Source organism: Callorhinus ursinus, unplaced genomic scaffold (genome assembly GCF_003265705.2).
Source record: "Callorhinus ursinus isolate GAN/ISIS: 27379988/994484 unplaced genomic scaffold, GSC_fseal_2.0 scaffold10, whole genome shotgun sequence".
Lineage (NCBI taxonomy): Eukaryota > Metazoa > Chordata > Mammalia > Carnivora > Otariidae > Callorhinus > Callorhinus ursinus.
This window is the reverse complement of record NW_027397072.1, coordinates 81085006-81110598: the sequence shown is the minus strand read 5'-3', so window position 1 is coordinate 81110598 and position 25593 is coordinate 81085006. Positions and strand designations below refer to the sequence as shown.

The 25593-nt window shown below is 39.4% G+C and overlaps 1 protein-coding gene across 3 annotated transcripts in view; it reads left to right on the top strand.

Annotated features, from left to right (window-relative positions):
• Positions 1 to 25593, top strand: part of RFX8 (regulatory factor X8) — a 255588-nt gene that overhangs the window by 19845 nt on the left and 210150 nt on the right. For 2 of the 3 annotated variants that reach the window (XM_073897873.1, XM_073897872.1), the window contains exon 4: positions 20363 to 20558. The exons of the other annotated variant lie outside the window; for it this stretch is intronic. The gene's annotated coding sequence lies outside the window, so the exon portion shown is untranslated. The remainder of the gene's footprint in view (positions 1 to 20362; positions 20559 to 25593) is intronic. 3 annotated transcript variants of the gene reach the window in all.

Genomic DNA, 25593 nt, shown 5'->3' with positions numbered 1-25593 from the left:
GCAATGAGAAAAGCTATTACTTAGAAATGTAGAAGCAATTATCAGAAGAAACAATGAAAAGAGTAATAAGTGGTTGTCTCTAAGGAGAGAAAAATCAGTGGGAGAGATGAGTCAAGTTCATTTTATTATAAGTCTTGTAAAGTTATTTTAAAAACCATATACTCATTTAAATTAAAAGCTATAGAGATTAAAACATAATTTAAAGACAGTAAGAATGGCAATATTAATACCAGACAAAATAGGATTTAAGGCTAAAGTATTAGACAGAATGAGAAAAGGTATTTCATAATGATAAAAGGTACTATCTGCCAAGAAAACAAATTGTCATAGATCTTTGCCCTCTTAACACAACTTTATATGCAAATGTGCAAAAAAATTTGAAAGTTAATAATCTTAGTGGGACAATTTAAGATACTTTTCTCAGAAATTGAAAAATTAAACAGACAAAAGATTAATTCTGTGTGTATGTGGGAGATTTGAATAATAGAATTAACTATTGAATAACACACATATTTACATATACATACATATGTATATATTCATATGCATTCTGTTAACCTCAGAACACCCTGTGAATCAGGCCACATAGAAAAATCTCAATACAGTTTAAAATGTACAAATCATATGCACAGGATACATTCTCTGGCTGTGAGGCAATAAAATTAGAAATAAGCAACAACAGAGGCGCCTGGGTGCCTCAGTCAGTTGAGTGTCTACTTTCAGCTTGGGTCATGATCCCAGGACTCTGGGATAGAACCCAAACCTGCATCAGGCTTCCTGCTCAGCAGGGAGCCTACTTCTCCCTGTTCCTCTGCTGTTTCCCCTGCTTGTGCTCTCTCTCCCTCAAAAAAATAAAGTCTTAAAAAAAGAAAGAAGCAACAACCAAAGGGTGGCCAAAAAAAATCAATTTGTTATAAATTGTTTAAAATGTTTAACCCCTAGGATAAAAAAAATTTTTTTTCACTAAAATTGTGAGTTATTTTGAAATAAAGGGCAGTGGAGGGACTACACAACAAAAACAGAAGCTAAAAAGGACAATGAAATGACTCTTGAAAAAGAACCTTACGAAGATAATAGGAAGAATTAATTGGAAAGGAAAAAAAAACCCAACATATTTCATCAATAAAACCAAAAGCTATTTCTTGTGAGGAAGAGGGGGAAAAAACAATAAAATAAATAAGCTGTTGGCAAGCCTGAACAATAGAAAAGGAAAGATATAAAATTAAGGAAAAGACAAAACTAAAAATTCATACCAACAGATGTAATGATCTAGAGAAAAGCAAGATATTCTAGGAAAATCTAAATTACCCCAAATGACTCTTTTTTAAACAAAAAGCACTTTATGTGGGTTAAAAATTTTATTATGATAAAATATAGATAACATAAAATATGTCATTTTAACCATTTTAAGTGTACAATTCAGAGGCATTAATTACATTCATACTGTTGTGAACTCTCATCACTATCTGTTTCTAAATCTTTCCATCACCCCAAAGAGAAACTCCATAACCATTAAGCAATAACTCCCCATTCCCCTTCTCTCCTAGTCCCTGGTAACTACTGATGTGCTTTCTGTCGCTCAATTTGCCTATTCTAGATATTTCATAAAAGTAGAATCAGGGATGCTTGCATGGCTCATTGGTTGGATCACCCCCGCTTGATTTCAGCTCAGGTCATGATCTCGGGGTCCTGAGATAAAGCTCTGCATCAAGCCAGCTTCAGGCTCCACGCTGAGGACGGAGTCTGCTGGAGATTCTCTCCCTTTCCCTGAATGCCCCCAGCTTGAACTCATGCTTTCTCTCTCTCTCTCTCTCTCTCTCAAATAAATTAATGGAATCTTAAAAAAAAATAGAATCAGACACTGTTTGTTTCTTTGTAACTGACTTATTTCATTTAGCATATTTTCAATTCATCCATGCTGTAGCATGTATCACAACTTTTTTTTTAAATAGGTGAATATCTCATTGAGTGTAAATACCACATTTTGTTTATTCATTTATCTGTTGATGGACACTTGGGTTGTTTCCACATTTTCGCTATTATGAATGTTGCAATGAACATGGGAACCAAAGTGACTTTAAAGAGATAGAAAACAGAATAAACTAGTCACTATAGAAGAAATTAAAGTTAGTGAAAGATTTCTTTTTAAAAAGCAACTGGTCTCGGGGGCGGAGCAAGATGGCGGAGGAGTAGGAGACGTGGATTTCATCAGGTTTCAGGAATTCAGCTGGATAGGGATCAAACCATTCTGAACACCTACAAACCCAACAGGAGATCGAAGAAAAGAATAGCAACAACTCTGAACAGAAAAGCGACCACTTTCTGGAAGGTAGGACGTGCAGAGAAGTGAATCTGAGGCGATATTCGGGAGGATAGACGGCAGGGGAGGGGGCCTCCGTCCACAGCTTCTGGCAAGTGATAGAGCCGCAGAGCACAAAATCGGAACTTTTAGAAGTCGGCTCCACTGAGGGACGTCACTCCAGTGGCTAAGCAGGGGGTGGAACCCCCCAGGACAGTGTGGTCTCAGGACCCTTGGGGTCACAGAAAGACCGGGGGTGTCTGAGTGTGGCAGAGCTCCCAGGTATTGGAGCGGGGAAGCCGGCTGCAGAGATGGAGCTGAGGAGGGGGCTCTCAGCTTGGGGTTGCCATAAACCATGATCCATGGCACAGTCAGGTGACTGCTCTTCCAGCAGGGAAAAATATCACCTCAACAAAAAGAACAAGAGATAGTACCGTCTGCCAGGGACCTACTCAATATGGACATTAGTACGATGTCGGAACTAGAGTTCAGAATCATGATTTTTAAAGATACTAGTTGGGCTTGAAAAAAGCATGGAAGTTATTAGAGAAACCCTTCCTGGAGAACTAAAAGAACTAAAATCTAACCAAGTTGAAATCAAAAAGGCTATTAATGAGGTGCAATAAAAATTGGGGGCACTAACTGCTAGGATAAATGAGGCAGAAGAGAGAATCAGCGATATAGAAGACCAAATGATGGAAAATAAAGAAGCTTAGAAAAAGAAAGATAAACAACTACTGGATCATGAAGACAGAATTTGAGATATAAGCGATACGATAAGATGAAACAACATTAGAATAATTAGGATTCCAGAAGAAGAAGAAAGAGAGAGTGGGGTAGAAGGTATATTGGAGCAAATTATAGTAGAGAACTTCCCTAATGTGGGGAAGGAAACAGGCATCAAAATCCAGGAGGCACAGAGAACCCCTCTCAAAATAAAAAAAAAATAGGTCAATACCCCGACATCTAATAGTAAAACTTACGAGTCTCAGAGACAAAGAGAAAATCCTGAAAGCAGCTCGGGAGAAGAGATATGTAACCTGTAATGGTAGAAACATTAGATTGGCAACAGACCTATCCACAGAGACCTGGCAGGCCAGAAAGGACTGGCATGATATCTTCAGAGCACTAAACGAGAAAAATATGCAGCCAAGAATACTATATCCAGCTAGGCTCTCATTGAAAATAGAAGGAGAGATAAAAAGCTTCCAGGACAAACAAAAACTAAAGGAATTTGCAAACATGAAACCAGCCCTCCAAGAAATATTGAAAGGGGTCCTCTAAGCAGAGAGAGCCTAAAAGCAGCATAGACCAGAAAGGAACACAGACAATATACAGTCACAGTCACCTTACAGGCAATACAATGGCACTAAATTCATATCTTTCAATAATTACCCTGAATGTAAATGGGCTAAATGCCCCAATTAAAAGACACAGGCTATCAGACTGGATTAAAAAACAAGACCCGTCGATATGCTGTCTGCAAGAGACTCATTTTAGACACAAAGACACCCTAGATTGAAAGTGAGGGGGTGGAAAACCATTTACCATGCTAATGGACACCAAAAGAAAGCTGGGGTGGCAATCCTTCTATCAGACAAATTAGATTGTAAACCAAAGACTGTAGTAAGAGATGAGGAAGGACACTATATCCTACTTAAAGGGTCTATCCAACAAGAAGATCTAACAATTGTAAATATCTATGCCCCTAACATGGGAGCAGTCAATTACATAAGCCAATTAATAACAAAAGCAAAGAAACACATCGACAACAATACAATAATAGTGGGGGACTTTAACATCCCCCTGACTGAAATGGATAGATCATCTAAGCAAAAGATCAACAAGGAAATAAAGACTTTAAATGACACACTGGACCAAATGGACTTCACAGACATATTCAGAACATTCCATCCCAAAGCAATGGAATACACATTCTTCTCTAGTGCCTATGGAACATTCTCCAGAATAGATCACATCCTAGGTCACAAATCAGGTCTCAACCGGTACCAAAAGACTGGGATTATTCCCTGCATATTTTCAGACCACAATGCTTTGAAACTAGAACTCAATCACAAGAGGAAAGTCAGAAAGAACTCAAATACATGGAGGCTAAAGAGCATCCTACTGAAGAATGAATGGGTCAACCAGGAAATTAAAGAAGAATTTAAAAAATTCATGGAAACCAATGAAAATGAAAACACAAAATCTTTGGGATGCAGCAAAGGCAGTCCTAAGAGGAAAGTATATAGCAATACAAGCCTTTCTCAAGAAACAAGAAAGGTCTCAAGTACACAACCTAACCCTACACCTAAAGGAGCTGGAGAAAAAACAGCAAATAAGGCCTAAACCCAGCAGGAGAAGAGAAATAATAAAGATCAGAGCAGAAATCAATGAAATAGAAACCAAAAGAACAGTAGAACAGATCAACGAAACTAGGAGCTGGTTCTTTGAAAGAATTAACATGGATAAACCCCTGGCCAGACTTATCAAAAAGAAAAGAGAAATGACCCAAATCAACAAAAGCATGAATGAAAGAGGAGAGATCACAACCAACACGAAAGAAATACAAACAATTATAAGAACATAGTATGAGCAACTATATGCCAGCAAATTCGATAACCTGGAAGGAATGGATGCATTCCTAGAGATGTATCAACTACCAAAACTGGACCAGGAAGAAATAGAAAACCTGAACAGACCTATAACCACTAAGGAAATTGAAGCAGTCATCCAAAATCTCCCAACAAACAAAAGCCCAGGGCCAGATGGCTTCCCAGGGGAATTCTACCAAACATTTAAAGAGGAATTAATACCTATTCTCCTGAAACTGTTCCAAAAAATAGAAATGGAAGGAAAACTTCCAAACTCATTTTATGAGGCCACCATTACCTTGATCTCCAAACCAGACAAAGACCCCATCAAAAAGGAGAATTACAGACCAATATCCTTGATGAACATGGATGCAAAAATTCTCACCAAAATACTAGCCAATAGGATCCAACAGTACATTAAAAGGATTATTCACCATGACCAAGTGGGATTTATCCCTGGGCTGCAAGGTTGGCTCAACATCCACAAATCAATCAACGTGATACAATATATTAACAAAAGAAAGAACAAGATTCATATGATCCTCTCAATAGATGCAGAAAAAGCATTTGACAAAGTACAGCATCCTTTCTTGATCAAAACTCTTCAGAGTATAGGGATAGAGGGTACCTACCTCAATATCATAAAAGCCATCTATGAGAAACCTACAGCAAATATCATTCTCAATGGGGAAAAGCTGAGAGCTTTCCCCCTAAGGTCAGGAACGTGACAGGGATGTCCACTATCACCACTGCTATTCAACATAGTATTAGAAGTCCTAGCCACAGCAATCAGACAACAAAAAGAAATCAAAGGCATCCAAATCGGCAAAGAGGAAGTCAAACTCTCACTCTTTGCAGATGATATGATACTGTATGTGGAATACCCAAAAGACTCCACCCCAAAACTGCTAGAATTCATACAGGAATTCAGTCAAGTGGCAGGATATAAAATCAATGCACAGAAATCGGTGGCATTCCTATACACCAACAACAAGACAGAAGAGAGAGAAATTAAGGAGTCTATCCCATTTACAATGGCACCCAAAACCATAAGATACCTAGCAATAAATCTAACCAAAGAGGCAAAGGCTCTGTACTCAGAAAACTATAAAGTACTCATGAAAGAAATTGAGGAAGACACAAAGAAATGGAAAAACGTTCCATGCTCTTGGATTGGAAGAACAAATATTGTGAAGATGTCAATGCTACCTAGAGCAATCTACACATTCAATGCAATCCCCATCAAAATATCATCCACTTTTTTCAAAGAAATGGAACAAATCATCCTAAAATTTATATGAAACCAGAAAAGACCCCGAATAGCCAGAGGAATGTTGAAAAAGAAAAGCAAAGATGGCAGCATCACAATTCCGGACTTCCAGCTCTATTACAAAGCTGTCATCCTCAAGACAGTACGGTACTGGCACAAAAACAGACACATAGATCAATGGAACAGAATAGAGAGCCCAGAAATGGACCCTCAACTCCTCTATGGTCGACTCATCTTTGACAAAGCAGGAAAGAATGTCCAATGGAAAAAAGACAGTCTCCTCAACAAATGGGAAACAGTTGGGAAAATTGGACAGCCACATGCAGAAGAATGAAACTGGACCATTTCCTTACACCACACACCAAAATAGACTCCAAATCGTTGAAAGACCTCAATGTGAGACAGGAGTCCATCAAAATCCTAAAGGAGATCACAGGCAGCAACCTTTTCGACCTCAGCCGCAGCAACTTCTTCCTAGAAACATCGCCAAGGCAAGGGAAGCAAGGGCAAAAAGGAACTATTGGGATTTCATCAAGATAAAAAGCTTTTGCACAGCAAAAGAAACAGTCTACAAAACCAAAGACAAACGACAGAATGGGAGAAGATATTTGCAAATGACATACCAGATAAAGGGCTAGTATCCAAAATCTATAAAGAACTTCTCAAACTCAACACCCAAAGAACAAATAATCCAGTCAAGAAATGGGCAGAAGACATGAACAGACATTTTTCCAAAGAAGACATCCAGATGGCCAACAGACACATGAAAAAGTGCTCAACATCGCTCGGCATCAGGGAAATCCAAATCAAAACCTCAATGAGATACCACCTCACGCCAGTCAGAATGGCTAAAATTAACAAGTCAGGAAAAGACAGATGTTGGTGGAGATGTGGAGAAAGGGGAACCCTGCTACACTGTTGGTGGGAATGCAAGCTGGTGCAACCACTCTGGAAAACAGTATGGAGGTTCCTCAAACAGTTGAAAATAGAGCTACCATACGATCCAGCAATTGCACTGCTGGGTATTTACCCCAAAGATAGAGATGTAGGGATCCGAAGGGGTACATGCACCCCGATGTTTACAGCAGCAATGTCCACAGTAGCCAAACTGTGGAAAGAGCCAAGATGTCCAACGACAGATGAATGGATAAAGAAGAGGTGGTATATATACACAATGGAATATTATGTAGCCATCAAAAGGAATGAGATCTTGCCATTTGCAACAACATGGATGGAACTGGAGGGTGTTATGCTGAGTGAAATAAGTCAGAGAAAGACATGTATCATATGACCTCAGTGATATGAGGAATTCTTAATCTCAGGAAACAAACTGAAGGTTCCTGTAGCGGGGTGGAGTGGGAGGGATGGGGTGGCTGGGTGATAGACATTGGGGGGGGTATGTGCTATGGTGAGCGCTGTGAATTGTGCAAGACTGTTGAATCACAGATCTGTACCTCTGAAACAAATACTGCAATATATGTTAAGAAAAAAAAAAAGAAGATAGCAGGAGGGGAAGAATGAAGGGGGGGTAAATCGGAGGGGGAGACGAACCATGAGAGATGATGGACTCTGAAAAACAAACAGGGCTCTAGAGGGGATGGGTTAGCCTGGTGATGGGTATTAAAGAGGGCACGTTCTGCATGGAGCACTGGGTGTTATGCACAAACAATGAATCATGGAACACTACATCAGAAACTAATGATGTAATATATGGTGATTAACATAACAATAAAAAAATTTAAAGGGGGAGAAATTAAAAAAAATAAAAATCTACCTTTAAGGAAAAAAAATAATAAAGGAGACATATCTCAAGCAAAAGATACTGACAGATGGAAAACAGAAAAAGATACATCATGTGAATATTAACGAAAGGAGGGCTTCTCTAGTAACACTAATATCAAACATGACAGAATTTAAGGTGAAAATTTTTAATGTAAGTGAAGAAACCAAAATACCAAGAGGATACAAAAATCATGAAATCATATCTACTTAATATAATCTTAAAACATACAAAGTTAAAATTGATGGAGTTACATGAGGAAACTGACAAATCTACAATCATAGCAGAAGATTTTAAAGCCTAGCTCTCAGAACCTGACAGAAAAAGCAGACTAACAGTTATAAGAAAATTAAGGCTCCCCAAATTTGTACAAAACATTTAAAAATGGCTAACTCTAGTAAGTAACATATATGCTCCTGCACCTGTCAAACAAACAACACACATTTTTTTTCAAGCACAAATGGAACATTTTCACATCCGATCACACTAGGCCACAAAAGAAGTCTCAAATAATTTCAATGAATCAATATTATAACGACCATGGTCTCTGAAAGCAATGCAAAATTAGTGATTATTAGAATTCAATAAGAAGATATCCAAACCACTCCTCCCATGTATTTTGAAACTAAATGGCATGCTTCTCATACTTCTAAAAAGTTCATAATTTAATGATGACAATTTCAAGGGAAATTATAAAACATTTAAAACTAATAGTTATGAAAACCCAGCATATCAACTCTTTTGGAATGCAGGTAAAGAAGTACTTACAGGGAAAATCAAAGCCTTAAATACATCTATTAGAAAACAAAAAGACTGTAAACTATGAGGTGGGAGTTAAACTCATGAAGAATAGTGAATTCAGTATCTGTCTTAAATACAATGACATATTTGTACATTTTCATCTAATAAATTTATAAGTTCTTTTTTTGTGCTATAGCTGTTTTGCTTCGTCAGTGCTTGGCACATATTAGGTGCTCAGTAAATGCCTGGGTGAGTGAATACCCAAGAAATTTCCTATTGTCTAGTAATCACATTAGAAAAATGTAAAAATATGGGGCACCTGGGTGGCTCAGTTGGTTAAGCGTCAGCCTTGGGCTCAGTTCATGATCTCCAGGTCCTTTTATTTTACTTTATTTATTTTATTGAATTCATTGTATCCAACATATTGTCACTTCAACAATAATCAATATAAAAAATTACCAAGCCTTAGAAAGTAAGTGTGTATTTTGCACTTAAAGCTGATCTCAATGCAGATGCTAAATTTTCATCAGAGACACTTGATTGGTTTTTAGATTTCATAAAATTTAACAAATTTAAAAAGTATTTTCACATACCAAAGTTGTTTGATACTTACTTAAAAGTTTTCCAATAACTGAATTGTCAACTTTTAAATTTAAATATTAAAATTAAATAAAATTTAAAAATTCAGTTCTTCAGTCATACTGGGCACATTTTAAGCACCCAACAGCCTCATGTGGATACCTAGAGGCTATTAGACAGTGTAGTCCTTGTCCATGAAGATATTCATGTAGCAAAGAACTGCCTTTTCCAAACTATTCCTCCTTGACTTTCTGCTGGCCTATGTTAGGTTATAGAACTTTCCATTCTGACCTCAATATAAAGCAACTTTCCTGCCGAAGCTACTATGTAAGAAGTAAAGTAGCTCTGGATTATCAAAGCAGCACCTCTTCCAGTAGCCCATGAAAATTTCTATTTAACAACAGCACTAATCACATTACATTCTTTCTTTGTCAAGATCAGTAAACTACACTTCAAAAAATATTAAAATCTTATGTAATGGAAGCAGTAGGGTAGTTTGCAAGTGAATTCATAGCACTAGATTTCAGAGGACCTCAGCAAGAAAGTGGTGAGAATTCCCTGGGTCCATTTTCTCCCCAATCTCTAAATTGACTGTCTCTGGGAACAAAGTGGAAGGAGAGCTCCTGGCAACGCTGCTCACTGTGTGTTTACCCACCTCCCACCCTCCAGGGCTTCATTACAAGCGCAACACTAACACACGGGGGGGGGGGGGGGGGGGGTGGCCACCTGTCTCCTCCTTCCCCTGCTTGGCTTGGTCAGAAAGGAGGGCTTATTTCAGTTAAAGAAACTAAACACCCCAATCAGGTCATTCTTTCCACTTTGGCATAAATTCAAGACATGCAGAACCCTTCGGAGCCTCTTCACCACATGGCCATGTCCTCTTTGCCTCTCAAGCCTTGGCCTTCCAGCTTGTGGAAAGAAAAACTCAGAAAAACAGTTCAAGGGCTCTGCTTCTGGCACGGCTACTGACTCACAGTGAAACCTGGAGCAAGTCTTTTTGGCTGAGATTCTAAAACAGGAATAAAGTCTTCCCTACTTATATCCTAGACTATCATGAAGGTCAAAGGAAAATACATAGTCTATGTAAAACTACCTGGAAAAGTATAGAGTACTTTACAGACCTAAAGTATCATTTTAAAATCATGTTGGCTGCAAGTTTCCCAACATATACCCAAGAAAGACTTAAAAGGTAGGTAAGCCCAAAAGGCCTTCTCCTTTCCTGTTGCAGATATAAATCAGAATAAACTTTTTGGAGGGAAATGTGACAGTATCCATCAAAATGTTAAGTGTTCATAGCCTTGGAATCATAAATTCCATGTCTAAGAGTAGCCAGAGAAATACTCATAGGTGTTGAAGAAGATGCATGTGCAAGGATATCACTGAACCATGGTTTGCAATAGCAAAAACTGAAACTTGCTTGAAGTTCCATAAGTAGTAATAAAGAGAACTATGCAGCTGCTACAGAATGAGGGAGACCTATGTATATCTATGCAAATGAGGCCACAACCTTTTGATAGTTTATAAAAGCAGATTACAGATAGAATATATTAAATAGTATAAATATATTATTCATATTGCATTAAAACTATGGAAAACATCAGTAAATGACCTTTTAGGAGACAGACTTTGGTAGTAGACCTTTCACTTTTTACTTTTGTTTCTGTACAGTTTAAACTTCACATTGAGCATATGCCACTTTTTGATAAGCAAAGGCAGTAAAGATGTTTCCATCTTAAAAAAAAAAAATGATGAGGGGCACCTGGGTGGCTCAGTCATTAAGCGTCTGCCTTCGGATCAGGTCATGATGCTGGGGTCCTGAGGGCTCCCTGCTCAGTGGGAAGCCTGCTTTTCCCTCTCCCACTACCCCTGCTTGTGTTCCCCTCTTGCTGTGTATCTCTCTGTCAAATAAATAAATAAAATCTTTTTTAAAAAATGATGAAAGAGAAAAATTTATGCCAAAAATGCGCTCGGCAGTAGGGATTTGAAATGATTAAAAGCTATGGTCCATTTCCTTGAGGGATTCGCAAATTAGCCAGGCATATTTAAAGAAAAGAGCAGCTACTCCTTCCTTACCCTCCAAATAATTATCTCAGTTTTCCAAATAACTTTGTAATTTTATTTTTACATAGTTATGTGAGACCTTCCTTTTCACTATTTTTAAACCATTTTTAGCTTTCAAAGTCCCAAGATATACTTAACTGCACTTTTTTAGTTGTTCATTCAAGAAATATTTGTAATGTACCCCACAGCCAAGGCACTGTACCATATGCTATGGTGGAATGGAGGGATTTCTTATTGTGATCTTGGGGAGTTTGCAGTCTGATGGGAAACACAAGGGATGTGTATGAAGAATAATAATGCAAGGGAGAGTGACAAGTGCCCAAAGGGATAAACTAGATAAAGGATTCTGGGGCCTCAGAGTGTATGCCCTGGGGAATGTAACAGGCAAGAGGATGGTGAGAGATTTGTGAATGGGGGTGTTGGCCCTGGGTTGTCAAGTGGTGGGATTTTGGAAAAGTAAATATCACTTTCCAAATGTAGAAACGAATTAGAAATGTATAGGAGCTAAACCAAGTGCCAAAGTTTACTGCTTTTTTTTTTTTTTAAGATTTTATTTATTTATTTGACAGAGAGAAACACAGCGAGAGGGAACACAAGCAGGGGGAGTGGGAGAGGGAGAAGCAGGCTTCCCGCAGAGCAGGGAACCCGATGCGGGGCTCGATGTGGGGCTCGATCCCAGGACCCTGGTACCATGACCCGAGCTGAAGGCAGACGCTTAACGACTGAGCCACCCGGGCGCCACTACTGCTGTTTTTATTTCCAATGACTAAACCGACCCTTTTGCCACACACCAGTCCTTTGTTGTTGTTTAACCAAAGGGAAAGGATATGAACTTGGTGCCCACTGGTGGTCTACCACTCTCCCTCCCAACATGATCCCTGGGTGGACCTTTGGAGCTCTGACTGAGTTTTGGTAGTGCTGGTTCAGAGTTAGCACCCCTCCCCCATAAAAGGAGCTGTTGGATAGATTTTTCTGGTAACTGGAAATCTCTGAACAAACCTGATCTTGGAACTGAGTCAAAAGTCATGTCTGTGTGCAACTCATGCTCCACCTTCTGCACATGGGGAAGCAGCTCATGTTCACAGTGGGCTGACACATCCAGTGGGATGGTGTATGGAGCCAGTTAGTGCTGTCTTCCACGGAACCAGACCCTACTCTGTAAAAGAGCAATTCTAACCATTTCCTCCTAAATCCTTATTTCAACATTCTAGAATGTCCCTCAATAAAGATGCTCATTTTCTTCTTTTTTTTTCTTTGTTCTCACAATAGTTTAAAGAAAGCTTGTAGGAAGGTCACCCCTTCCTCTGGTAGCAGGGCTGAATCCTGATAACCAAGAGGGGGCCATCATGCGACTGGTGGCTTTGATTGAGTAAAACATCATTCTAGCAAACATTTTGGGAACCACTGAGACTGTGGGCAACAGATGTTCAGAGATGCAGTTAGCCAGGATGGTTCTCTTCCAATCTGTTCGATAGATATTTATTAAGCAGTTAATATGTCCCAGGCACAGGGGATACAAAGATGAATGACCTGGTCCTTAACCTCTAGGCATCTGCAGTTTGGGGGAAGACATGTTGTGGCAAATCATATTAATGTCTACCATTATTTGGGTCTTCTTCTGGGTCAGATGCTATGCCAGTATAGTTTCAATCATACTCTACAATCCTGCAAGATAGGTTTTGTTAGTTTCTTTCCCTGGATAAAGAAGCAGAGGCCTCAGGGAGCACAGAAGAGATACACAGAGCCCAGGAGAGCCCAGGTAGAGGCTGCAGTAGGATCTGTCTAACCAGTGAACTGGAAGGGTACATGAGGCCCATAGTGAGGAGCAAAAGAGTGCACAGAAGCTGGGAGTTATGATAAAACAGAGAGGACTGTAAGAGGCAGGCGGAAAGGTAGGCAAACAGCCCTGAGACATGAGAGGTCTATAGGGAGAGAGTCCCAAATCCATGAAGCTGGACAGATGGAGAAGGCAGCACTTGTGACCAGGAAAGAAGCAAGAGCTATGCTTCCAGGGCAGAGATGGTATGAGCTCAGTCTTCTTTTATTCAGTGTACATCTGTCAGCCATCTTGAAGCTTCAGGAGGACAAACACAAGAAAGACGTAAAAGGAGCACGCTAATCTACTTTCCTGGAAGGGTGATACTCCACTGGGAGTGACTTGGCAGAATCACTTCATGTCAAGCAGAGCACACTGTGTGTTTGCCACAGACCAAATACTCCAGGGGAGGGAGTGGGCCAGTGGGCTGGTCAAATTTGCACTGGTCCAAGAGGTTTATTTACCTTTTCCCCCATTTCCCAAAAGCCCTGCTGATAGCAGTTGAACTTGATCTGTGACATAGGGCGAGACACACTTCCTGCAGATGCTTACTGACTCATCTACATAATGTGCAGGGTTGGACATGCTAATTTCCAAGGTCCCTCCCTGCTCTCAATGTCCACAAACTTAAGTCAGCATTTTGAGAAGACAAATTCTTATACCTCTTCACCCCTATTTGATGAGCTATTTTTATTGCAATAGTCAAACTTTACATGTGGAAAGAAGTATCCAAAGCCCTAAGCATATTGTTACACAAGGGGAAATAAATTATCCTAACCCCTAAATGTATTGACAGAATATAGAAAGGTGGGTGTTGAAGATCTTAAAAGTGGCAAGTGTCAAAATGCAGGTTTTAACCTGGGTTCTATCACCTATTGGCTACTGAGCTTTAGACCCACTCTTCCCAAACCCCAGTTTCTACATCTGCCAATTGTAGGAAAGCATCTTACTGTGTAGAGTTGTTGCAAGGATCAAATAAGATGATAAATACAAAAGAGGCTTTAGAAAGACAAAAAGCTAGACAAATGTATGTTAGGAATAGAATTTCCAGTATTAAATTCCTGATGGTCCAAGATTGGGCTGGCAGGCAAAAGACAAGAGGAAATGTATTATGGGAGAACAAGGCCAATTATGGATCAGGGCCCAGTAAAGTGGGGGAAAGAGCTTGCTGACAAAATAAGAATCGGAAAAAAAGGGTGATTTGATTTCATTTGAGAAGGGAGAGAGCAATTGGGAGCAGTAAGAGTACTTCAGAGGAAAGACAGAACCTCATTAAGCAGGTTCTTCTTTATGTAAACGTATCTCCTCCTATGGGAAACCAAACACCAGGGGCACAAGTGCTGGAGTTCATGTTGCTTCTCAGATTGCTCACCTTGGGATCATCTGGCTGCCCCAACCATGGCATTTAAGGATGAGGAGACAGACCAGGGAAGAAGAGATGATTTACCTGAGGTCACAGGAGTGGGAGCAAACTCAAAGGGCCCAGTGAAGGGAACTCCATCAGAGAGTGAAAGGTGCATTCATTGCCTGAGCTGGAGTCTGGCACTGTGCAGAAGGCAGACCTCACCTAATTCTAAAGGGTAGTACAGGGTCCTACCAGGAAAGGATTTTAACCTTCAAGAGGAGATTTAAGGGGCGCCTGGGTGGCTCAATTGGTTAAGCGACTGCCTTCGGCTCAGGTCATGATCCTGGAGTCCCAGGATCGAGTCCCGCATTGGGCTCCCTGCTCGGCGGGGAGTCTGCCTCTCCCTCTGACCCTCTTCCCTCTCGTGCTCTCTACCTCTCATTCTCTCTCTCAAATAAATAAATAAAATCTTTAAAAAAAAAATAGACTCTTGCATGCAAAGCAGGCCAGAACCAACAGGACACAGATGTATATCTTATGTTGTATCAAGCTAGGTTCAAGGATAACAATGTAAGTTTATATATTACCTACCTCTATACAGTACCATACAGTACTACATGGTAGATTCCTCATGTTATGGTAAAGTAATTTTGTACTCTGTAAAGCTTCTCTGGGCATAGGATGTGCAAATGAGCCACTAACAACTGGTTTGTTGTCATCCCCATTAAAATGGTGGAAATTATTATTTTGTCAAATCATTAAATCTATTATGTACTCAGGGCCTTCCATGTGTTCTGTGCTGTGCCAGTATGTATATAACTTCCAATCTGCACAGTGACCCAGTTACGTAGGTATTTGCAGATGAGTAAACTGATGTTCAGAAAAGTTAGGTAATTTGCCTGAGGTCACACAGCTGGTAAGTGGCAGAGCCAAGGTTTAAACCCAGTTACGCCTGGCTCCAGAGCCCAGCCAATGTTATTCATAACTACTAGTGCTTGGTGCTCTAGGACAAAGTGATGGCAGAGAAGCAAAGAAGCAACTGCAAGAGTCAAAACTCTGAGTGGTCTATGTAGCAAAATCATTAAATCAACCAAAAGTTTAAACTTAAGTCAGCAATCAAAATCATTATTTCTGCACTGCACCTAACTACTATTGTATTTAGTTCAAGACAGCACTTCCTCAGTTTGGCAAAGAGAGCAAGTCTGCCAAGATAGCAGGAAGTCCCATTAACACGGGATCTCAAAGTAGATGAGGATCCATGTCTGTGGGGTGTTGAGCATGCCACAGGAAAATATTTACTCTCAGGTAGCATTAGCTGAGTCAATTCAGGAGGGACTTTTTGAGCATCAACACTTACTAAATCCTATGTATACTACCTGGGAAGGGGTGTGACATGGGACCTGCAGGTGACATGTAAGAAGACAACATCATTATATTTGACTAATGCTTATTAAGTGTCTTGGGACTCTTTTTAAAGATAATCTTTATTAGCTGACTCCATAATGTCATCCAGCCAGGTCATATTACAGAAATGATTTAAAGAAGCCCTATTTCTATCACATGACTTAAAGATCTAGAAGAGAAAGAAAGAAAGGAAGAAATTCAAGTGATAAACTTGGAGACATGAATCATTACCTTAGGCAAGATGAAGGAGAAATGGAGTGGCCCAAGGCAGAGCAGTTGTGCCTCCAAGTTGCTATTATGGGGACGTCCAGAGGTACAGGCCACAGTTGGGAGCTACCTACATCCCTTGCTGTCTCCAAGGGCACTCCCCCATCCCCTCGCAAATGTCAGGAACCCCGGAAACGAGGTGGCAGGGAAGCCAAGCTGGAAATATTCTAGTAGGGTAGTATTAAGTCTGAGGGGTTACTGACCCTATTTCAGGAACCTGTCCCTTTAAAATTATTCGTTAATAAAAATAATAACATTTATTAATAGCTACTGAGAGCCAGGCACGGTGGCAGTATCTACAGATACTATTTCTCTCTCTCTCTCTTTTACCAACTACCTTGTGAAGTAGATTTTAATATCTGATTTTTGGACATGAAAAAAACCAGAAACTCTGTAAGGTTAACTTGGCTGAGTTTACATATCTAGGATTTTCACCCTTACTTTTCTAATTCTAGGGCCCAAGCACTCCCCTCCATCTCATACAACCATTGTGTTTTTAAGCCAACCAACATTTACTGAATCTTCACTCTGAACAGTCAGAAACTGTTGTGGAGGAATTCAAGAAAGCAACAAATGTACGTCTGGACAGCAGAAAGCTTAAGATCTAGAACAGCAGACAGATTCACACAAGAAAAATAACATCACTACAAGGCACTAAAGAGATAATTAAATGCATGAAAAGAGGGCCTGGTGGCTTGCACTTGGGGAGTGTTACCCTAGGCAGAGAGGGAGTGACGCAGTTCATTCCTGAACTGGTCTTAGAGGAGTGAATAAAAATTAGCTGGAAACAGGCAGGGTTACATATGTTCTAGCAGAAGATTTCCCACAGTAAACTTCCTTGTTCCAGAGAAAGGACTACAATCCTGGTACTTGTGAAGTCTGGGGAGAAGCAGCACAAGCATTCTGGAGACATTTTGAAAGATTTGCTACTTCATTTTAGTTAAAAAAAAAAGTACTGAGGCAAAACTTACATAGAGTGAAATCACAGATCTTAAGTAGAAATTCAGTGATTTTGATAAATATATACGCTTGTAATCTCTCTAATCCAAGTATAGACCATATATGTTACCCCAGAAACTTCCTTCATGCCCCTTCTCAATCGCCACTCCCTGCCTCCATAGGCAACCTTGGTTTTGATCCTATATCCATAGATTAGAACTTCATATGAAAAGAATTGTATCTTGTGTGTTATTTTGTGTCTAACTTCTTTTGTGCTGCATAATGCTTTTGAGGTTAGTTCATGCTGTTGCCTGTATTAATTGTTCATTTCTTTTTACTTCTGAGTAGTATTGTATGGATGTTTCGTTTATTCATTTTTCTTTTGTGATGGATATCTGGGTTGTTTCCAGTTTGGGGCTACTATAAATGAAATTACTATGAACATGATTGTTACCCCAGTATCATTTAAAAATCCATTCTCTAGTCTCTTCTCTCTCTCTCCTTTATTTTGTGAGAATTCAGATGACATCCTGCCTTAGACTCTAAAAGACCTAGAGCTCAAGCCCCTTCCCTGTTAGAATAATCACACACACGAAAGCCTTCATGTTCAGATCTACCCATACCAAATAAGAAAGTCAATATGTGTACTTTGTTTATAAAGATGATTTTAAAAAGATTTTATTAATTTATTTATTTGAGAGAGTGAGAGAGAAAGAAAGAGAGCATGCGTGTGAGCAGGGAGAGGGGTGAGGGGAGGGGCAGAGGGAAAGAGAGAGAGAGAATCCCAAGCAGACTCTACAATGAGACACAGGGCTCAATCTCATGACCCTGAGATCATGACCTGAGCTGAAATCAAGAGTCAGATGCTCAATTGACAGCACCACCCAGGAGCCCCTGTTTATAAAGAGTTTTGATAAACTTGGATAAAATTATTTGCAAGAAGTTATGGAAATACAGTTTTACAGTTCACAACTCATGGAAATTTTTAGCTGCCCCACATTTTAACTACTCTGTGTCTTCCTGAGCAATGTTATAGTAACAATTTCCCCAATATATACACAAGGATGTCCCACCCACTCATCTGTGAACCTATGCTGTTAAGAATGAAAGAAGTAAAAAGAAAATGGAAGCAACATTTCTTTCTCTTTCTTCCATTTGCAACAAATTTGGAGTCAATGAGGTTAATAAACTAGTTAGTAACAAGAAGAAATTTGACCTAGAATCAGAATTCTTTCCATATACTACTTTGGCATTCCCTCTGCAAACCCCCAACTCAACCCTAGTTGACACCCTGCAGATTGTGAGTGCTGAAGATTGAACACCTTTGTGATGTGACCATCATACCACCCCTCATTCATTCACATCCAAGGTGGTTTTTCCTGTCATTTGACGTCCATGTTTGAAGACCTCTCTCATTACCAAGATTCCTGATTCATTTAGAAAGGCCTCTAGAGGAATATCTAGTTAAGTATGGTAGACTGAGTCATGTATTTGTTTCTATTCTCTCCCAAATCTTCCACAAAATAACAGACATCAGTCTAAAAGAAAGAAATAGAGAAAGAAAGAGAGAGAGAAAGAGAGAAAGAAAAAAAATGAAAGAAAGAAAGAAAGAGAAGCAAACAAACCTACAAGGACACTGAACAAGAGAGGAAATGACAGTAACAGAATTTTGGAGCCTGGAAATCAGATGGGCTTTTGCTGACACATTTTGTACCCTTGAGAAAGCTAAAATCTAAGCTAGCAGAGGAAGAAATTCAGAGGTAGACTGACTTCCAGCAGAAAGCTAGAAAGAGGGGCAACCTGGGTGGCTCAGTCATTAAGCGTCTGCCTTTGGCTCAGGTCATGATCCCAGGGTCCTGGGATCGAGCCCCGCATCCTGCTCCCTGCTCTGCAGGAAGCCTGCTTCTCCCTCTCCCACTCCCCCTGCTTGTGTTTCTGCTCTTGCTATCTCTCCCACCATCAAATAAATAAATGAAATCTTTAAAAAAAAAGCTAGAAAGACTCAAGAACTAGAGGCAATAGTACCTTTCAAAGTGGGAGTCCGAGTGAGACTAAAAACAGGTATATATAGTTTAAAGTCACTTTCAGAACTAGTTACACTTGAATTTCCCCTCTATCCTAAGCAACTAGGCAGTTGTCCCAACCTTCACTCTCTGGGGAGGAGGAGCTAGAGAGATTCTGGCCCTAAGGACAGCAGGAATGGTGGAGAATGGTGTTACCATACTGAAAAAAGGGAATTAAGTGAAGGTCAACTCTTGGGAGAGTGACATCTCTTATCCCTTCTCCAATCTGACTCCAAGGACACAGACAGCCAGGCTTGTGTCTCCCAGGAGGAAAAGGAGGACTTCCTCCTACTCTTTACATTTGGAGATTTCCCAATAAAACATCTGTCAGATGACCCAATAATGAAGCCTAGCAATCAATAAGCATCACAACCCCACACAGAATTTCCACTCTCAATTGTAAATGGGTCACCAGACTTGAGAAAGTCTAATATGAACTACAAGGGTCAAAACAAAAGGAATTGGGGGTGGGAGGTAGGGAGAAATAGGCAAAGAACAGAAGAAAACATATATAATTAATATCCTTACAGAGATAAGTAAAGATATTGCATCCAAGAGACAAGAACAAGAGGTTATAAAAGAAATTTTTAAGAAGGGAGTCCTCAGGAATTAAAAATACGTAGAATTCAATAAAAGGGTTAGAAAAGAATGGTAGTCATCTATATCACAGTCATAGAACAGAGAGAAAAATTTAAAAAGTTGGAAAAAATTTTAAATATTAGTGAATAAATCAAGATGGTCTGATATCTGGAAGGGCATTTGAGAATGAACAAACAGAAAAAGCAAGGAAAGGAAATAAACCAGTCACAGGAAACAGTTTCCTGGAATGGAAGGATGTGCATATGCAGATGGGGAGAGTTCACCAAGTGCCCAGAGCAATGGAGGAGCAGCAATGCAAAGGTCACGTGAAATTTCAGAACAGCAAGGACAACAGAATATCTTAAAGGTTGTCAATGATAAAAAAAAAAAATTAAAAAAAAAAGACACAGTCGAAACCTTAGGAACAGATTAGGAATCAGAGAGGCTCAGACTCCTCCTAAGTGACAAGGATAATAATACACCTTTGGAATTCTATGGGAAATTATTTCAAAATCAAAATTCTACCAAACTGCAGTGGAGGGTGAGAGTAGAATAAAATTTGTAAAACTTAGTCTTACTTTTCAAATCCCATAGTTTTTGTTGTTATTTTTGTTTGTTTGTTAAGGAATGCTGTGCTCTACCGAAATGAGGGAGTGATCTAAACAGAAGCAAAGATGGGATCCAGGAATAGGTACTTGAACTCAGCTGAGAGAGAAGGGTGTCTGTCCCATGCTGATGGGGACATCCTGTGTGACTTCAGAGAAGCAGGCCTGGAGTGCTACCAGTTCAAGTTGAAACAGGAGGATAAAGGGTTACAGGAGGTATGGCCCCATGGGGGAAAATGAAATTGATAAATTACCTATCATATTTAAACATATTGAGAGGCAATTTACATTCTGGGAGATTAGTGATTGGCACATGAAATCTAAATAGAAAAATTAAGGCTGTTCTTCTCTTAAGAAAGCAAAACAAACAAAAAAGACTGAACAAGAAAGAAAAAAATTATAGTATATTACATGGCTAAGCTTCCAGTAATATTTCCAAAGTCATAATAATATAAATACTAGATACTAATTTGTACTGCATACAAAAGCAGAATATATTTATATGGGGAGGGAAAGTGTAATGTATGTGAGCTAATTCTTCTCTTCCACAGAAGAGAGACAAAAGATAAAATCAAAGTCGAAAAATAAATAGGACCATATGCAAGTTATTTTAAAAATATGGAGGCAAAAATAAAAAATAAACAGCTAAACTAATTGGAACTGGGAATCTCTTAAAGTGGTAATCAAGGGTGAGGAGGCTGGCATCGGGGCTCCTGCTTTTGTTACAAGCTTATAAAATGATTTCACTTTTTATTTTTAAAAGTGATTTCACTTTTTAATGTATGCATATAACCTTAAAAATGAGAATTTTCTAAAGAAAAGAAAAAAGATATGGGCTTCTGGAAATCTTTGGTGTCCAGAGACATGAGCACATTGAGTAACACAGGATGTGATGCATATAAAAACCTCTGATCCCACCGGACACAGCCACCCACAAGTCCCCAGGGTGGCATCTCGGCTTATTTAAGGACTTCCACCTATCTCTGGTTCCTCCTTCAAAGTTGTTGTACGGGTCACTAAAGGCAGATTGATTTCTCTTTGGCAGTTTATACGCAGTAACCAGGATGCATGCTATAGCTACAGGATTTAGTGTGTGAAAGAAATGCATAGGTTGCCAGGCGAATGAACTACATGTTATATTTAGCTGGGAAGATAACATATCCCTAATGTTTGGATTTATCAAAACAAATTCCAGATGGCAGGCAAGCCATAGAGAGAGGGGCCATCTGGTAAGTTAAAGAAGGGTTCATTTTTTTTAAAAGGTGAAATGTAGTAAATGTCAAAACTTCCTATGGTTAAAATACATCTATCTGTTGCTTATGACTGGAGGAGCACTCCTGAGCCACATGTTTTATATGTGCTAATTTAAATATCTATGACATTATACTCTTTCAAATACCTGAGTGATTTTTTTTTAATGATTCAAAAAACACTTACTGAGAGGCACCTGGGTGGCTCAGTCTGTTAATTGGCTGCCTTTGGCTCACATCATGATTCCAGGGTCCTGGGATCGAGCCCTGCGTTGGGCTCCCTGCTCAGCGGGAAGCCTGCTTCTGCCTCTCCCTCTGCCTGCCACTCTGCCTATCTGTGCTCTCTCTCTCTGTCTCTGTCAAATAAATAAATAAAATCTTAAAAAAACCCAACACTTATTGTATATAATAAGATTTCATTGTATACCTGCTAAATGTATATTGTATGATGGCAGCCGGAGGCATTAATAAAACCATTTAACAGAGTCTACAATTACACAAATTCTTTGAAAGCATAAACCTGAAACAATTTTTTTTCAAAATGATTTAAGATGTTGCTGCCATTTTTGATTTAGCTCAGCAGCGCTATTTTTAGTGTATTTTTCTGTTTGACAGAATGTTTCTTGCACATATTTTCTTCTCTCTCCATTCCCACTGCTCCCTCTGAAACTAATCATTACATGCCTGTATTTATTCACCAGTTTCCCACTCCCTCCCCCTGGCCCCACTTGCATACAACTTCCAGCTTAATCTTCTTTAAACATTGCTCTGTTTATATAACTTCCTGGCTCAAAAAACAGTCAATACCTCTCCAATGTCCAGAATATAATGTGCAGGCTTCCACTCACTGACACCCCCACCTTCCCCATGCTACCCCCTCCTCCCCTGTCCCCAGGCTTCAACCAGGCCATCACCCCCCAAGAAATGGAGCTCTGCCCCTACCTCAGTGCCTCTGGTGGGGGCCCTGATTCTCTCTGCTGGGCCTAATAGCCTTCTCCTCCATGAGCTGAATCCAAGATGCCATGGTCAGCATGAAGGTGAAAAGTGCTCTAACACAGAGAGGCTTCTGTGGCCGAGGCCACCTCCAGCAGAGCTTCCAGGGGTGATATCATAGCCTAGATCTTATGTGATGGAAAATGTTGGTCATCCACCATGGTGGCTCCCCAAAAATGTCCTTATCCTCATTCCTGGAACCTGTGAATATATGACCTCACATGGCAAAAGACTTCGCAGATGTGATCGAATTAAGGAATCTGAGACAGAGGATTTTATTCTGGATTATCTCAATGGACCCAATGTAATCACAAGAGTCCTTATAAGAGGGAGGCAGAAGGATCAGAGTCAGAGAAGATGATGTGATGACAGAGGCAGACATCAGAGAGAAAGAGAAATTTTGAAGGTGCTAAACTGTTGGCTTTGATGATGAAGGGAAGGGACCATGAACCAAAGAATGGAGGCAGCCTCTAGAAGCTGGAAAAGGAAAGGAATGGATTCTCCCCTAGATTCTCCAGAAGGATCCAGTCCTGCCTACACCTTAACTTTAGCCTAATAAGACTGATTGGGACTTTTGACCTCCAGAACTGTAAGATAATAAATTTGTGTTGTTTTAAGCTACTGAATTTGTGGTAATTTGTTCTGGGAGCTAATACAGCTTCTTTGCAGGCTCTCCTGGTTCCAGCTCCAATAATTCTGGCCTCTGCTCATCTCTCTCTTGGCCCATATTGAAATCCCAGCAAGTTTAGGTTGAACTAGCGTAGGTTAAAACCTACATTAACCACTAGTCACATGTGGCTATTTATATTTAAGCTTAACTGAAATAAAACATTCAGTTCCTCTGTTATACTAGCTGCATTTCAAGTGTTTACCAGCCACATGTGGCTAACGGCTACAGAACTGGATAGTGAAGATAGAGAATAATTCCATCATCACAGAAAGTTCTGCTGGTTAGTGCTTGCTATAATAATATGCTGTGGACCACTAATTTTTATAAGCCACCGAACTCTTGATTCAGTCTGGTTTTACCTTTCTCCCGGAGGTCTGAGATAAATGGTATAGGTCCCTTGGGCTTTCAGGCTATGGAAACAGGGCTTAGAAGTGACTGGAGTGAGCACACTTGGGCGAGTGTGCATCCTGAAATGCTCCCACTGCCTGGGTCAGGGGCGGAGTCTTGAACAAAGCCAGGGAGGTCCCTCCAGGTCTGCCCCCAGTGCTAGGTCTTGGCCCTGCCAGGGGCTGCCACCTGACCTCAGGGAGCACATCTGGTCTTTTGAATTGCTTAGGAAGTCTGTCCTTGTAGTTGATGATACAAATATTCTTCATTATTTTCTTCTAATAAACTCACAGTTCTTATTTAAAACTTTCTTTAACTCATCTGAAATTTTTGTGTATGATGTAAGGTTGTGATCGAAGTTTATTTTCTCCAATGGATAGCAAATGTCTTTATCATTCCCCCTCTCCCCCATTTTGAAATGCCACTTTGGTCCTACAATAAATTCCCAAGTATAAACAGATGTTTTTCTATTTAGCCCTAAATGACTGTCATCCTACCTTAAATGTTATAGTTTTGCAGTCTATTTTGCCATCAAACAGGGAAATTCCCCTTTCATTGTCCTGATTTTTCAATATTTTGTTTATTCTTGTTGTTTCCTCTTCCTGATGCACTTCAGCATCAGTTTGCCAAGTTTCACCTAAATATCCAGCTTGAAATTTTTTTGGAATTATTTTGAATGTAGACAAATGAGAACGCTGACATCTTAAAAATATCGAGTCTCTTGATTTAAGAACAAGATTTGCTGCCACTTATTTAGGTGTTTATTTTGTACTTTTTAAAAAGTATTATTCTTGTTTTCATTTCATTGTTAGTCAATTCTAAGGCTTTTGTTGTTGCTAATGTGAAAGTTTCCTTCCCATGGATTTTTAAATTGCTTAACGTTTTTATACAGGAAACTGTGGATTTTTGTGTATTGCTCTTACCAAACCCTTTTTCTATTTTAATAGTTTTTCTGCTGATTCTCTGGGATTTTCTAGATAGACTATCATACCGCCTACAAACCAAGACAGTTTTTCCTCTTTTGTTCTTGGTATCTCTATCTCTTCCTTCTTTTCCTGGATTCATTTAGTGGAATATCCAGCATGATGTTAAATAGTAGTATCCCTGTATCTTCCTGGCTTTTTAAAGGGAATACTATTAACTCACCATTATGAATAATGTTTACTGAGGAAATTTCTTTCTTTCTTTAATTTGCTCAAAAGGGATGTTGAAATTTAAACCAAATATTGTTTTACATTTGAAACAATTATTTTTTCTTTAAATTGTAAATGTTGAATTCTAATAATAGATTTCTTAATATTGAACTAGGCTTGTATTTCTGGAATAAGCCCTACTTAGCCAAATACTTTAGAATTAATTTTTAAATACACTGGTAAATTTCATGTTAGTATTTTGTTTGTACTCTTCTTTCAGGATTTTTGCATCTATATTTTTAAATGATGTTTCTTTATAGTTTATTTGTTTATTATTTATTATTTGAGTCTTGTCCAGTCAGGTTCATATTAGCTTTGTAGAAGATTTGGGAAGCTTTTTATCTTTTTCTAGCCTCTGGAACCTTTAAATGTCCTAAGTCTGGAGGAACGTCGCTGTAACTGAGACCAGTTGCTTTTTTTTTTTCCCCTTAAATTTTTTTAATGTTACATTAATCACCATACATTACATCATTAGTTTTTGATGTAGTGTTCCATGATTCATCGTTTGTGCATAACACCCAGTGCTCCATGCAGAACATGCCCTCTTTAATACCCATCACCAGGCTAACCCATCCCCCCACACCCCTCCCCTCTAGAACCCTAAGTTTGTTTTTCAGAGTCCATCGTCTCTCAAGGTTCGTCTCCCCCTCCGATTTACTCCCCTTCATTCTTCCCCTCCTCCTATCTTTTTTTTTTCCTCAACATATATTGCATTATTTGTTTCAGAGGTACAGATCTGTGATTCAGCAGTCTTGCAC